The sequence below is a fragment of the Lepidochelys olivacea genome, assembly GCF_965140295.1.
Source record: "Lepidochelys olivacea isolate rLepOli2 genome assembly, chromosome: 13".
NCBI classification, from domain to species: Eukaryota; Metazoa; Chordata; order Testudines; family Cheloniidae; genus Lepidochelys; species Lepidochelys olivacea.
Genome location: NC_140423.1, coordinates 32,847,171 through 32,862,484, shown reverse-complemented (window position 1 = coordinate 32,862,484; position 15,314 = coordinate 32,847,171). Strand labels below are relative to the sequence as shown.

Sequence of the window (15,314 nt, the reverse complement as noted above, 5' to 3'; positions counted from 1 at the left end):
AGACACAATTTTCTACACTCTGGGTCCCAGTGGTGCGCCCCAACCCCCTACCCCCAGTCTGGCACCTGAGGCAGCTGCCTCAGTTCACCTCATGGTAAGGCCAGCCCTGACTGGACAGCATGGCCCCACCACCCGGGGGCCCCCAGCACTAGGCAGCCCCAGCTCCCTCAAATCCCAGCCCCAGGCTCTAAATGTAGCCCAACCCCGGCACACTTCCCAGAAGAAGAGCAGTCTGCTCTTCTTCGGGGGGGCCAAGGGGAAAGCGGAAAGCAGGAGGGGGCCTTGGGATGGAGCGTGGGCAGGGCCATTCTGGGCTGCTTGGGCAGGCTTAGCCTCCCCCCACCTACAATACGCGACACCCAGGCCTGTCAGCAATGTTTTTGCCAGATCAATTTAAAAACAAAGACACTTATTAAAAATACAATTATGGGAGCCACAAATATTTGCCCAAAGCAAAATTATGGAATTTGGAAAAAGTAAAGACCTATCAGGTCATATCTATCCTAGGCCCCTACCTGGCCTCCATCACCCTGGTATCTAGGCACTCCACTGCCTTAATTGTATCTAGCCTCTCAGCACCCCTATGCTGTGCTATTACCCCTGCTTTACAGAAGGGACCTGGTGCACGGAGCAGCAGATTTCTGGAGGTCTTTTGGTACCTCAAGACACAGATCCCCCAGTGGGATTGGAAATTGATGGGAGTTAGGTACAGCGCCTACTCAGGCACCCGGGTGCATAGTTAGGTATCTACCAGCCTTTGGAAATCTGGTTTGAAAGTTACACAAGAAGCTTGTGAAGAAGCAGAGAACTGAAACAACATTTCACAAGTCCAAGACCAGCGCTTCAAACACGGCAGCAGCCTTCGTTCCTCTCTAACCTCCCCTCCTGATCCCCTACAGGATTGTGCCTTCCATGGCAGCTCCCCCCTCACAGTGTGTTGAGTGAATTGCCGTGGGGCAAGCTGAGCTGCTGTTGGCTGCTGCGTTCGGTGCTCTGGGGGAGGACACTGGCTATAAGTGGACTTGGCACAAATCGGTTTTATTTCTCCCCTTAGGAGGTTATTATTGGGATTATTTTATCTCTAAGCTTTTTCCCTCCAATTTTTAACTATTAATTTTTACAGTTGCAGGAAGCTCAATGGGGGTTAAGGTGCAGGTCATGGCGAGGACAGTGCTGCCAGCGGGGTTACGGGGGGCTCCCGACCAGCTGAGGGATCCAAGACCCCAGGGCACAAGGGACAGGGAAGGTGGCTGCTCTGACCCAGTGGACATCCATGGCCAGGACTGGGAGGAAGAGAAGGATGGCAGCGACCACTGGGCCACGGGAGTGGCCACCTCCTTATTCAACCTGGCATTGGCCACTGTTGGAAGACAGGATACTGGGCTAGATGGAACTTTGTGTAAGGGGACTGTTGTCCCCTTCCTAAAACTCAGTGGGGTGTTTTGGTTGGCTGGCTGCCAGAAACAAAAGAAAGGAGAAAGGTCAGCTCCTTCTCTTCCTGCTGTTCCTAGTGATCTACATTGCAACCATGGCTGGGAACATCCTCATCACTGTGCTCGTTGTGGCTGATCAGCACCTTCACACCCCCATGTACTTCTTCCTGCTTGTCTTGTCCTGCTTGGAGACCTGCTACACATCCACCATCCTGCCCAAGATGCTGGCCAGTCTCCTGACTGGGGACAAGACTAGTTTATTCAATGGGTGTCTCACACAATTATATTTCTTTTGTTCTTTGGCTGCTACAGAATGCCTTCTCCTGTCGGTGATGTCTTATGACAGATATTGAGCAAAATGCAATCCAATGCACTATGCTGTCTGTATGAGTGACAGGTCTTGCCTGCAGCTTGCAGGTGGCTCCTGGATTGGTGGATTCCTAGGTGGTAGCATAACAACATTTTCCATATCTCAGTTAACGTTCTGTGGCCCCAATGGTACTGACCATTTTTTTTTTGTTATCTCATCACATTTGTAAAACTCTCCTGCAATGACCCTCAGCAGATGGAAATGGTGGCTGTTGCACTCAGCTTGATTTTCTCACTGGTCCCATTCCTGCATATTCACCACCATCCTGAGAATCCTGTCCAGCACCAGCAGGCAAAAGGCCTTTTCCACCTGCTCTTCCCACCTCATCGTGATGAGCATTTTTTATGGAACTCTGCTGATTGTCTATATGTTCCCAACCACCGACATCCTGAGTGACTTCAAGAAAGTTCTCTGTGTCATCTACACCGTCCTGACTCCCCTGGTCAATCCTCTCATCTACAGCCTGAGAAACAAAGAGTTCCAGGAAGCCTTGAGGAAAGCCTGCAGGAAATTCATGTTTGGACCATGCTAACCAGCCAATTTCCTTTCCGTCAATTAACGTTCTTTTCATAGAGTGTATTTCATCCCCAGGCTTCATTCAAAGGAAGAGAAAAGCCAAAGGAAACCCTCTGACCTGTGCCCCAGAACACAGGACACCAGCACAGGCCTTGTATTTGCCCATTTTCAGCAATAATTCAGGGCCAGTTGTTTCCAGATACTTAGGGTCCGAGTGGGATTTTTCAAAGCCTCTGGGCACCTGACTGGCCAGATGGGGCCCTGGAGGAGAGTCAGGCAGGGGAACATGCACCTTCCCCAGGTTTGAGCGTCACTCTGTGGCCTCGGCATCTGGATGCCTGGTGTGGGGCTCCAGAGGTCACGGCCAGGGGCACCTGCGGCCCATTTACTGGAAACACTTGGGTGCCTGCAGGGTTTGCCATCAGCCAAGCTGGGTTTGTGAATCCTAGAGGGCCAGAATCACTCAGTGTGTTCGTGGCAGGAAACCAACTATCCAGAGTCCCAGTCCAGTGCCCGATTTGCTCCACCATGTCCAATTGTATTTGACAATGGGACCAAAGGGTGCAAGGTGCCCAACTCCCATTCACTGTCCATACAATTTTGGTGCCTAACATCAGCTTTTATGGGAAAATCCAGCCTGTACATTTACAGCCAAACCACTATCCTGAGAACTTTACCAGGGGATTCATCTGACAAAGTGGGAATTCACCCACAAAAGCTTATGCTCCAATACGTCTATTAGGCTATAAGGTGCCACAGGACTCTTTGCCCCTTTTACAGATCCAGACTAACACGGCTACCCCTCTGATACTTACCAGGGGATGTTTTCCACCAGTTCCTTCTCATGTTTCTCCATTTTCTCAGTGACTCTAATATCTGTGTGTCTGTCACCAAAAGCATCGTGCAATAAAAGAACTAAACTGAATCTTCTCTTTCTGCTGCCTTTCTTGTCAGACCTCCCCTTATCTGTCCCCTTTGTGGCTGGTGTGAGGAATAAATGCAACAAGGCTTGTCTACACATAGAAATTGCACCACTTAAACTACATTGGCCTATCCCTGCACTGGTTATAGAAGGGTCCCCACATGAGGGGAAGTAGGCCATTTCCAATAAAAGGGGATGGGGGAAGAGAGAAACTCAGGACACTGAAGTGAAACTTCAGAGAGTGAATGAGGGAAAACCCTTCAACCGGGGGAATTGCTCCAGCTAGGAAGAGCTGGGAGTGGCCTGCTAAGGCAGACAGGACTCAGACTGAACGGGGGGAGTTTGGGGTGTAGGCAACTGGAGGGAAGGTGTCATCTGCATTTTAGTTTTGAATGTTAAGTTAATAAATGAAACCTTAATGGGGGCTGTTGTGATTGGACTGGAAAAATCCCGTGTGGAGTTTATTTGCGGAACAAAGAAGGGAAAATGAGGTGAGTGGCTGCGTTCTGGCCTTCCCTGAGGCCTCCGGTAGTCGCCGTGAGGGGGCCACTCATCTAATCTGACTGGATGCAACTACACTGAGGTAAAACTGCTTGTATCAGGATAGTTCATTCCGAAGGGGAATAAGCTATACCAGTCCAAGGGACCTCGATATTGGGTCGCTGTGTCCGCACTAGAGGTTGTACTGGTAGAACGATTTCCAAAACAGAAGTCACACCACTAACCCGAACAGTGATCCTGGTGCAAAATCTGTGTGGAGACCTCGCGTAAGTGAGTCTCTGTGAGTCTACGTCAGCACGTTCGTGGCTTCGAAAATATCTGCGGGAACCCAAGGAACCTGTCTGTCTTCCACACTAAAATGGCGTGCAGAGAAGTGACGCTGATTTGCCAGGTCAAAAACAGCTGGCTGATGGGAAGAGGCCTGACTGAATAATTCAGTTTACATAGGTGGGGTGCGTCTACACTGCAGCCAGGGGTGTGAATGGCATCTCCTGTAGCCGCTCTAGCTGTGCTCTAGCTCGCTCACGAAAAACAGAAACCGCGGTACCAGCTGCAGGGCCGGCTGCACAAGCAAGAATGTACCCAGGGCCAAGGGGCATTGGGGGCTGCAGAGATGGGATGGGGCAGTCGTACTGTATCATGGAGACTAGGGAGAGCAGAGGGTGACGTTTGGTAAGGGCATGGCCATGGTGTACAATGGGCATTGAAAATAAAATTAGGAGGAAGCCAAGGGTAATAAGGACAATGTTTTCCGTATGCTTCCTATTGATGTCTACATGGCAGCTGATCACAGTGAATGGTAAATAGCCAGGTAATAATGATTCAACCCCTGATTTCAGTTAAAAAATATTCCTTAAATTATGGAGTCAATCAACTTGGAATTAAAAATTTAAGCCAGGGTCTGAGAAGATTCTGGTCTGTCTCTGTATCCTAACCAGTTTCAGATTAGACGCGCATCCTTCGAAGAGTTAAGCAATGGGATTTCATCCCTGTCTGCAATATTTTTTGTAGAGATTAATTTTTAAAAAACCTCTTTTTCCAAACAGTTGTGTGAGCCACGAACATGTGGGCATTATGAGCCTCAATGCTTTGGTGACACAAAATTATTCAAACTGGTGATAAATTGGATGAGACCTTACTGCATGATTAGGGAGGAAATCATGCTAAGAGAGGACTAGGAATATCAATCGTCTAGTTTACCTTACATTGAGTAATAATTGGATATCTGTGTTCTTCTGTAAATGCTGGAACACACGTTCTGATGGTTATCGTTCTCTCCAATAAACCAACAAGGGGCCTATAGTTCTGGCACAAGATTCTCTAATAAGTTCTAATGAAGAAGAATAATTTTCTGATGGAATGGTTTTAACATCAGAAAATGCCAAATTGTCAAGATCAAAATGTTCCATGGGATATTTCTACAAAATTTTGTGTAGGGAGAATAAATAATTTTATAAAATAATTCAAAATGAAATATAATATAAAAAGGAAACAGTAGAATAGAATTGAAAATAAAATAAATGACATAAAATGAATAAAATCTCAAAATAAAATTTAAAATAAGAAGTCAGAATTGGAATGAAAACAAAAATTTGAACTCATGGCATTTCCCATGAAATGAAAATTCTGGTCCTAAATAGCTCTAATAATGGAAAGATCACCCCCACATTTCTTACAAATTTCATACAGAATTTATTCGTCCCTAAGAGGGTAAATTTCCAGCCAAAGCATAATTTGCAGCTTTTTGGTTTGTGTTTGTGACCAGAAATACTGTTTCTACTCCTGGGAGCTAAACACAGGGATTTTCAAACTTTGTTCCTTTTGGTGTAAGATGCTCTCCTGGCTGGGTCTTTGTATCTAGTGAGCCCTACTGTGGAATAAGGAACCCCAGTTAAAGAGAAGGAGAGAAGCGTGTATGTAGTGCCATACCCACATCTCTGTGGATATGCCATGAGCGTCTGGAGGAAACTGGACAACAATGATCTGTAAAGACATACCTAAACCAGATATGGTTTAGACACAGCCTGCATCAGCATTTCTGGCAGGAAGGGGCAGAGAAAATGTGCTGATTTTCTCTTATTTTTGCTGTAAAAGAAATCTGGAGAGTGACTTTGACCAAGGAATGTGCATTGCTTTCCATACCCCAAATTACAGAGTTTCCATTCATCTGGCCTAGGAAAGATGTCAAATCTTTCCCTTGTGTTCTCCTTTGAGATGATGATTGATGATGATGATTTTAGTGTCTAGAAGCTCCAGCAGGGATGAAGGACCGCTTGTGTTAGGCTCTAGAAAAAACACATAGTGAGACAATCCCAGCCTCCAAAGACTTTGTAGTCTCCGGCTCTGATTGTCAAAGGAGACTAAAAGTGTTCACTGGCATTGAGTGCCCAACTCCCTTAGGCTCTATTAAAATCCAGACTAAATAGACAAGAGAGAAATTCACTGCTGTGCACAGGACCAGCACAAGGCCTTTGTTATACTTAAATCTCCCTTAAATCCTCAAATTAGAGGTTGGGTGGGACTGAAGTGATTTTCAGTTAATTTCACCCTGAGGCTGCAATGTACAAAGATGCGTAGGGGATTTGGACACCCAATTCCATTAGGCAGCTTTCAAAATTTCTGATTTCTCTTTTATGTTCTCCAGTCCTTACCAATTAGGTTGGACTTATGTGATGCATGTGAAATGGCCATCATCTTAGCCAACCCACTGAGGTTTGAAACCGAGACCCACAGAGCTAAAAAGTTTAAACTATTACAAGTTGCTCTAAAGTGCCAAGTCTGCTTAGCTATGACAGTAACCAACTCATATCCTCTGAAGATCAGGTACACACACTGACCATTGGGTTACAAAGACCTTTTGCTGGCCCTGTGAATTTTACCCTAAATCATCATCATCATCATCATCATCAGGATGTATTTAGGGGACTTGCTGCCTTTGCAAAAGCGTCCAGGTGCTTAACACCTATTAAAATTTAGGTGTCCCTAGATGATTTTGAAAATCCTACTAGGTGCCTAAATACCTTTAAAAGTTCCAAAAGGAATTATTTTGGGGCAGTTCTGTGTCGGGCTCAACGGGTAGTGATCAATGGCTCCATGTCTAGTTGGCAGCCGGTATCTAGCGGAGTGCCCCAAGGGTCGGTTCTGGGGCCGGTTTTGTTCAATATCTTCATAAATGATCTGGAGGATGGTGTGGATTGCACCCTCAGCAAGTTTGCGGATGACACTAAATTGGGAGGAGTGGTAGATACGCTGGAGGGTAAGGATAGAATACAGAGGGACCTAGACAAATTGGAGGATTGGGCCAAAAGAAATCTGATGAGGTTCAACAAGGACAAGTGCAGAGTCCTGCACTTAGGATGGAAGAATCCAAGGCACCGCTACAGACTATGGACCGAATGGCTAGGCAGCAGTTCTGCAGAAAAGGACCTAGGGGTTACAGTGGACAAGAAGCTGGATATGAGTCAACAGTGTGCCCTTGTTGCCAAGAAGGCCAAGGGCATTTTGGGGTGTATAAGAAGGGGCATTGCCAGCAGATCGAGGGACGTGATCGTTCCCCTCTATTCAACACTGGTGAGGCCTCATCTGGAGTACTGTGTCCAGTTTTGGGCCCCACACTACAAGAAGGATGTGGAGAAATTGGAGAGAGTCCAGCGAAGGGCAACAAAAATTATTAGGGGTCTGGAACACATGACTTAAGAGGAGAGGCTGAGGGAACTGGGATTGTTTAGTCTATGGAAGAGAAGAATGAGGGGGGGTTTGATAGCTGCTTTTAACTACCTGAAAGGTGGATCCAAAGAGGATGGATCTAGACTATTCTCAGTGATAGCAGATGACAGGACAAGGAGTAATGGTCTCAAGTTGCAGTGGGGGAGATTTAGGTTGGATATTAGGAAAAACTTTTTCACTACGAGGGTGGTAAAACACTGGAATTTGTTACCTAGGGAGGTGGTGGAATCCCTTTCTTTAGAGGTTTTTAAGGTCAGGCTTGACAAAGCCCTGGCTGAGATGATTTAGTTGGGATTGGTCCTGCTCTGGGCAGGGGGTTGGACTAGATGGCATCCAGAGGTCCCTTCCAACTCTGTTATTCTATGATTCTATGTTTCTGTCCTGTGTTATGCTGGAGGTCAGACTATATGATGACAATGGTATCTGTGAAAATTCTGGCCCCTAAAATCTAAGTGATGTGAAGATGGCAAACATATAAGGTAAGAATAATGTAACAGTGAGATATTTGTGAACACATTAAAATTATACAGGTGATACTACATTTTGCTTCTATTTTATAATCTCCAATTGATTCTCATTTATTTCATTTAGCTAGATGCTCAGTAGAGGAAGAGGAAACCAAACGACCATCACCACTTTCACACTGGTAGGATCTAAGCCCTGGTCTACACTAGGACTTTAGGTCGAATTTAGCAGCATTAAATCGATGTAAACCTGCACCCGTCCACATGATGAAGCCCTTTATTTTGACTTAAAGGGCTCTTAAAATCGATTTCCTTACTCCACCCCTGACAAGTGGATTAGCGCTTAAATCGGCCTTGCCGGCTCAAATTTGGGGTACTGTGGACACAATTCGACGGTATTGGCCTCCGGGAGCTATCCCAGAGTGCTCCATTGTGACGGTTCTGGACAGCACTCTCAACTCAGATGCACTGGCCAGGTAGACAGGAAAAGAACCGCGAACTTTTGAATCTCATTTCCTGTTTGGCCAGCATGGCAAGCTGCAGGTGACCATGCAGAGCTCATCAGCAGAGGTGACCATGATTGAGTCCAAGAATCGCAAAAGAGCTCCAGCATGGACTGAACGGGAGGTACGGGATCTGATCGCTGTATGGGGAGAGGAATCCGTGCTATCAGAACTCCGTTCCAGTTTTCGAAATGCCAAAACCTTTGTCAAAATCTCCCAGGGCATGAAGGACAGAGGCCATAACAGGGACCCGAAGCAGTGCCGCGTGAAACTGAAGGAACTGAGGCAAGCCTACCAGAAAACCAGAGAGGCCAACGGCCGCTCTGGGTCAGAGCCCCAAACATGCCGCTTCCATGATGAGCTGCATGCCATTTTAGGGGGTTCAGCCACCACTACCCCGGCCATGTTGTTTGACTCCTTCAATGGAGATGGAGGCAATACGGAAGCAGGTTTTGGGGACGAAGAAGATGAGGAGGAGGAGGTTGTAGATAGCTCACAGCAAGCAAGCGGAGAAACCGGTTTTCCTGACAGCCAGGAACTGTTTCTCACCCTGGACCTGGAGCCAGTACCCCCCGAACCCACCCGAGGCTGCCTCCTGGACCCAGCAGGCGGAGAAGGGACCTCCGGTGAGTGTACCTTTTAAAATACTATACATGGTTTAAAAGCAAGCATGTGAAAGGATTACTTTGCCCTGGCATTCGCGGTTCTCTGAATGTACTCCCAAAGCCTTTGCAAAAGATTTCTGGGGAGGGCAGCCTTATTACGTCCTTCATGGTAGGACACTTTACCACTCCAGGCCAGTAACACGTACTCGGGAATCATTGTACAACAAAGCATTGCAGTGTATGTTTGCTGGCGTTCAAACAACATCCGTTCTTTATCTCTCTGCGTTATCCTCAGGAGAGTGAGATATAATTCATGGTCACCTGGTTGAAATAGAGTACTTTTCTTCAGGGGACACTCAGAGGAGCCCGTTCCTGCTGGGCTGTTTGCCTGTGGCTAAACAGAAATGTGCCCCGCTGTTAGCCACAGGGAGGGGGGAAGGTTGAGGGGGTAGCCACGCGGTGGAGGGAGGCAAAATGCGACCTTGTAACGAAAGCACATGTGCTATGTATGTAATGTTAACAGCAAGGTTTATCCTGAAAGAGTGTAGCCACTGTTTTATAAAATGTGTCTTTTTAAATGCCGCTGTCCCTTTTTTTTTTTCTCCACCAGCTGCATGTGTTTAAATGATCACAGGATCTTCTCCTTCCTAGAGGCTAGTGAAGCTTAGAAAGAAAGAAAAATGCACTCGTGATGAAATGTTCTCCGAGCTCATGCTGTCCTCCCACACTGACAGAGCACAGACGAATGCGTGGAGCCAAATGTCAGAGTGCAGAAAAGCACAAAATGACCGGGAGGAGAGGTGGCGGGCTGAAGAGAGTAAGTGGCAGGCTGAAGAGAGGGCTGAAGCTCAAATGTGGCGGCAGCATGATGGGAGGAGGCAGGATTGAATGCTGAGGCTGCTGGAGGACCAAACCAGTATGCTCCAGTGTACAGTGGAGCTGCAGCAAAGGCAGCAGGAGCACAGACTGCCACTACAGCCCCTGTGTAACCAACCGCCCTCCTCCCCAAGTTCCATAGCCTCCACACCCAGATGCCCAAGAACGCGGTGGGGGGGCCACTGGCCAACCAGCCACTCCGCCACAGAGGATTGCCCCAAAAAAAGAAGGCTGGCATTCAATAAATTTTAAAGTTGTAAACTTTTAAAGTGCTGTGCTTCAAGTGCTGTGTGGCATTTTCCTTCCCTCCTCCACCATCCCTCCTGGGCTACCTTGGTAGTCATCCCCCTATTTGTGTGATGAATGAATAAAGAATGCATGAAAGTGAAGCAACAATGACTTTATTGCCTCTGCAAGCAGTGATTGAAGGGAGGAGGGGAGGGTGGTTAGCTTACAGGGAAGTAGAGTGAACCAAGGGGCAGGGGGTTTCATCAAGGAGAAACAAACAGAACTTTCACACCGTAGCATGGCCAGTCATGAAAAAGGTTTTCAAAGCTTCTCTGATGCACACCGTGCCCTCCTGTGCTCTTCTAACCGCCCTGGTGTCTGGCTGCGCGTAACCAGCAGCCAGGCGATTTGCCTCAACCTCCCACCCCGCCATAAACGTCTCCCTCTTACTCTCACAGATATTGTGCAGCGCACAGCAAGCAGTAATAACAGTGGGAATATTGGTTTCGCTGAGGTCTAAGCGAGTCAGTAAACTGCGCCAGCGCACCTTTAAACATCCAAATGCACATTCTACCACCATTCTGCACTTGCTCAGCCTGTAGTTGAACAGCTCCTGACTACTGTCCAGGCTGCCTGTGTACGGCTTCATGAGCCATGGCATTAAGGGGTAGACTGGGTCCCCAAGGATACATATAGGCATTTCAACATCCCCAACAGTTATTTTCTGATCTGGGAATAAAGTCCCTTCCTGCAGCTTTTGAAACAGACCAGAGTTCCTGAAGATGCGAGCGTCATGTACCTTTCCCGGACATCCCACGTTGATGTTGCTGAAACGTCCCTTGTGATCCACCAGAGCTTGCAGCACTATTGAAAAGTACCCCTTGCGGTTTATGTACTCGGTGGCTTGGTGCTCCGGTGTCAAGATAGGGATATGGGTTCCGTTGCGCAAATCCCATTGCAGCAAAGCCATCCACTATGACCTGCACATTTCCCAGGGTCACTACCCTTGATATCAGCAGATCTTTGATTGCGTGGGCTACTTGCATCACAGTAGCCCCAACAGTAGATTTGCCCACTCCAAATTGATTCCCAACTGACCGGTAGCTGTCTGGCATTGCAAGCTTCCACAGGGCTATCGCCACTCGCTTCTCAACTGTGAGGGCTGCTCTCATCTTGGTATTTATGCGCCTCAGGGCAGGGCAAAGCAAGTCACAAAGTTCCATGAAAGTGTCCTTACTCATGCGAAAGTTTCTCAGCCACTGGGAATCGTCCCAGACCTGCAACACTATGCGGTCCCACCAGTCTGTGCTTGTTTCCCGAGCCCAGAATCGGTGTTCCACAGCATGAACCCGCCCCATTAGTACCATGATGCATGCATTGGCAGGGCCCATGCTTTCAGAGAAATCTGTGTCCATGTCCTGATCACTCACGGGACCGCGCTGACGTTGCCTCCTCACCCGGTATCGCTTTGCCAGGTTCTGGTGCTGCATATACTGCTGGATAATGCGTGTAGTGTTTAATGTGCTCCTAATTGCCAAAGTGAGCTGAGCGGCCTCCATGCTTGCCTTGGTATGGCGTCCGCACAGAAAAAAGGCGCGGAACGATTGTCTGCCGTTGCTCTGATGAAGGGAGGGGCAACTGACGACACGGCTTACAGGGTTGGCTTCAGGGAGCTAAAATCAACAAAGGGGGTGTCTTTACATCAAGGAGTATTTCAGGCAGGACTTCACGGAGGGTTCCAATAAGAAATGGTGCACCTAAGTTATTGTTCTTATTGGAACAAGGAGGTTAGCCTGGCCTCTGATTGATACATGGCTAGATTTACCTCGCTGCACCTTCTCTGTGAGTGACTGCAGTGTGACCTAGAGGAATGAGTCCCCTAGACAGGGGAGAAGGCAAATGAGTACAAAACAAATCTGGTCTATTTCTTGTTTTGATCCACTCCATCTATCTTTTACATCTTTGGCTAGCAGCAGACGGTGCAGAAGGACTGCATGCCATCCACATCTCATGGCTGCTCAGCAGAAGATGATGCAATAGGACTGCTAGCAATCCGTATTGCCTGCCTGCTCACCATAAGACAGTTCAATAGGACTGACTGCAGGACTAAAGAGAATGACCTGGTCAAGTCACTCCAAATTTAGTCCCTGCACCCATGTCTGCCCAGGCGCTCCCAGCCAACGTGGCCAGGAGCACCTCGGACATGACGAGGACGGCTACCAGTCGTACTGTACCGTCTGCTGCCAGAAGGCAATAGGTTGCTGCAACTGTGTAGCAATGCCGTACCGTGTCAGCACCCAGGAGACATAGGGTGACGGTTACCTGAGCGGGCTCCCTGCTTGCCGTGGTATGGCGTCTGCACAGGTAACTCAGGAAAAATGGCGCGAAACGATTGTCTGCCCTTGCTTTCACGGAGGGAGGGAGGGAACGGGGGCCTGACGATATGTACCCAGAACCACCCGCGACAATGTTTTAGCCCCATCAGGCATTGGGATCTCAACCCAGAATTCCAATGGGCAGCGGAGACTGCGGGAACTGCGGGATAGCTACCCACAGTGCAACGCTCCAGAAGTCGACTCTAGCCTCGGTACTGTGGAAGCGCTCCGCCGAGTTAATGCACTTAATGCACTTAGAGCATTCTCTGTGGGGACACACACACTCGAATATATAAAACCGATTTCTAAAAAACCAACTTCTATAAATTCGACCTTATTCCGTAGTGTAGACATACCCTAAGAACCCCTATGAGATGCAGATCCTACTCTTCCTGGGGTTTCTCATCATCTACCTTTCCACCTTAGTTGTCGTTCATCACCACCTTCACACGCCTGTGGTCCTGGGAAATTTGTTCTGCTTGGAGACCTGTTAAACATCCTCCATCATACCCCAGATGCTGATGTATTGCCCAACTGGGAATAATAATATTTTCTGTCAGAGCCTATATCACAGAATAATATTTCCTTGGGTACTTGGCAACTACAGAGCGTTTCCTGTAGGGAACCCATTGCACTGTGTACCTCTCATAGACTTCAAGGCCTGTACCCATTTAGTAGTTGGCTCCAGGCTTAGCAGCTCCAGGATTAGTATATAATTCTCCTCATCATCATCTTGTGCCTCCATTTTTCTGGTCCCAGTGAAAGTAGCCATTTCTTCTGTGATTTGACACCCACGATAAAATTCTCCTGCACAGGTTATTTTGTCCTGGGATAACAAGGACAAAATCTGTGTCTTAAATACAAAATGGATATCAGCCTTATGGATGGGCCTGCAACCCTGGCCTCCATATACATAGATATCATTTCATTTATCTTAATTTTAAGGCCTGATTCCCTAGTAATCTCTAGCAGCTTTCAGCTTCTCCTGCCAAATGAAAAGGAGCAAGAGCAAACTGTCCAATTAAACTGGGATTACTTAGATTGTACAGTCCCCCCTTTGCAGCAGGGACTGGCTTTTTGTTCTCTGTTTGTACAGCACCTAGCACAATGGTGTGCCAAGGTACTAGGCTAGTAAGAATAATAGTAATAGTGATATGGCTGAATAGCACTGCCTGAGGAGTCGGAAGCACTTACTCTGAATCTGTTTCTTTATTTGTAGTTCACCGACCTGTTCAGTTTTCTGTGTTACTGCTTAACAGAAACATAATAACAATTCCATTTGTAGGTAGATGTGGGATTTGCAAAAGTGCTTAAATACTATCAAAGACACAGAGTTAGGTCTGCACTGAGTGCTTCTGAAACCCTACACTAAAATGGGGGATTTTACTCTTGGGGTTGAAAAGCAAGAGATGTTCGGGAGGATTCCCCAAAGTGCCCAAGGCTATGTCTATGCAGCAAAGTAAACTCACAGCTGCCCCGTGCCAGCTGACTCAAGATCATGGGGCTTGGGCTGCGGAGCTGTTTCATTGCGGTGTAGACTCAAATTAAAAAATATAGTAAGGGAAAGAAAAAGGTGCCACCGTGGCTAAACAACAAAGTAAAAGAAGCAGTGAGAGGCAAAATAGCATCCTTTAAAAAGTGGAAGCTAAATCCTAGAGAGAAAAGAGAAAGGCGCATAAACTCTGGCAAATGAAGTGTAGAAATATAATTAGGAAGGAAAAAAAGAATTTGAAAAACTGCTAGCCAAAGACTCAAAAAGTAATAGAAAAAATATGTTTTAAATACATCAGAAGCAGGAAACCTGCTCAACAAACTGTGGGGCCACTGGATGATCGAGATACTAAAGGACCACTCAAGGATGAGAAGGACATTGCAGAGAAACTAAATGATTTTTTTCAATTGGTCCTCACAGCTGAGGATGTGAGGGAGATTCCCAAACCATTCCTTTTAGGCGACAAATCTGAGGAACTGTTCCAGATTGAGGTGTCATTAGAGGAGGTTTTGGAACAAATTGATAAATTAAAGAGAAATTGCAGAACTACTAACTGTAGTCTGTAACCTATCATTTAAATAAGTCTCTGTGCCAGATGACTGGAGGATAGCTAGTTTGACACCAATTCTTAAAAAGGGATCCAGAGGTGATCCAGGCAATTAGAAGCCTGACTTCAGTACCAGGAAAACTAGTTGAAGCTATTGTAAAGAACAAAATTGTCAGACACATAGATTAACGTAATTTTCTGAGAAAGGGTCAACACCGTTTTTGTAAAGGGAAATCATGCCTCACTAATCTACTAGAATTCTTTCAGGGGGTCAACAACTGTGAGGACAGTGGATATAGTGTACTTAAATTTTCAGAAAGCCTTTGATAAGGTCCCTGACTGAAGGCTCTTAAGCAAAGTAAGCTGTCATGGGATAATAGGGAAGGTCCTCTCATGGATTAGTAATGGGTTAAAAGATAGGAAACAAACGGTAGGAATATATGGTAAGTTTTAAGAATAGAGAGAGGTAAATAGTGGTGTCCCCCAGGGTTCTGTACTGTAACCAGTCCTATTCAACATATTCATAAATGATCTGGAAAAAGAGGTAAACAGTGAGGTGGCAAAATTTGCAGTTGATACGAAACTACTCAAAATAGTTAAGTGAAAGGCGGACGGCGAAGAGTTACAAAAGGCTCTCTCAGAACTGGGTGACTGGGAAACAAAATGGTGGATGAAATTCAATGTTGATAAGTGCAAAGTAATGCACATTGGGAAACATAATCCCAACTATACATACTAAATGACGGGGTCTAAATT

General features: G+C 46.7%; 2 pseudogenes across 2 annotated transcripts in view; both read left to right on the top strand.

Annotated features, from left to right (window-relative positions):
- Positions 1-15,314, top strand: part of LOC311529434 (olfactory receptor 5V1-like) — a 504,463-nt pseudogene that overhangs the window by 436,900 nt on the left and 52,249 nt on the right. The window lies entirely within an intron of this gene.
- On the top strand, positions 1,159-2,335 carry LOC311529398 (olfactory receptor 5A2-like; annotated as a pseudogene). Its single transcript has 2 exons — positions 1,159-1,184; positions 1,462-2,335. The product of its transcript is annotated as an olfactory receptor 5A2-like (transcript).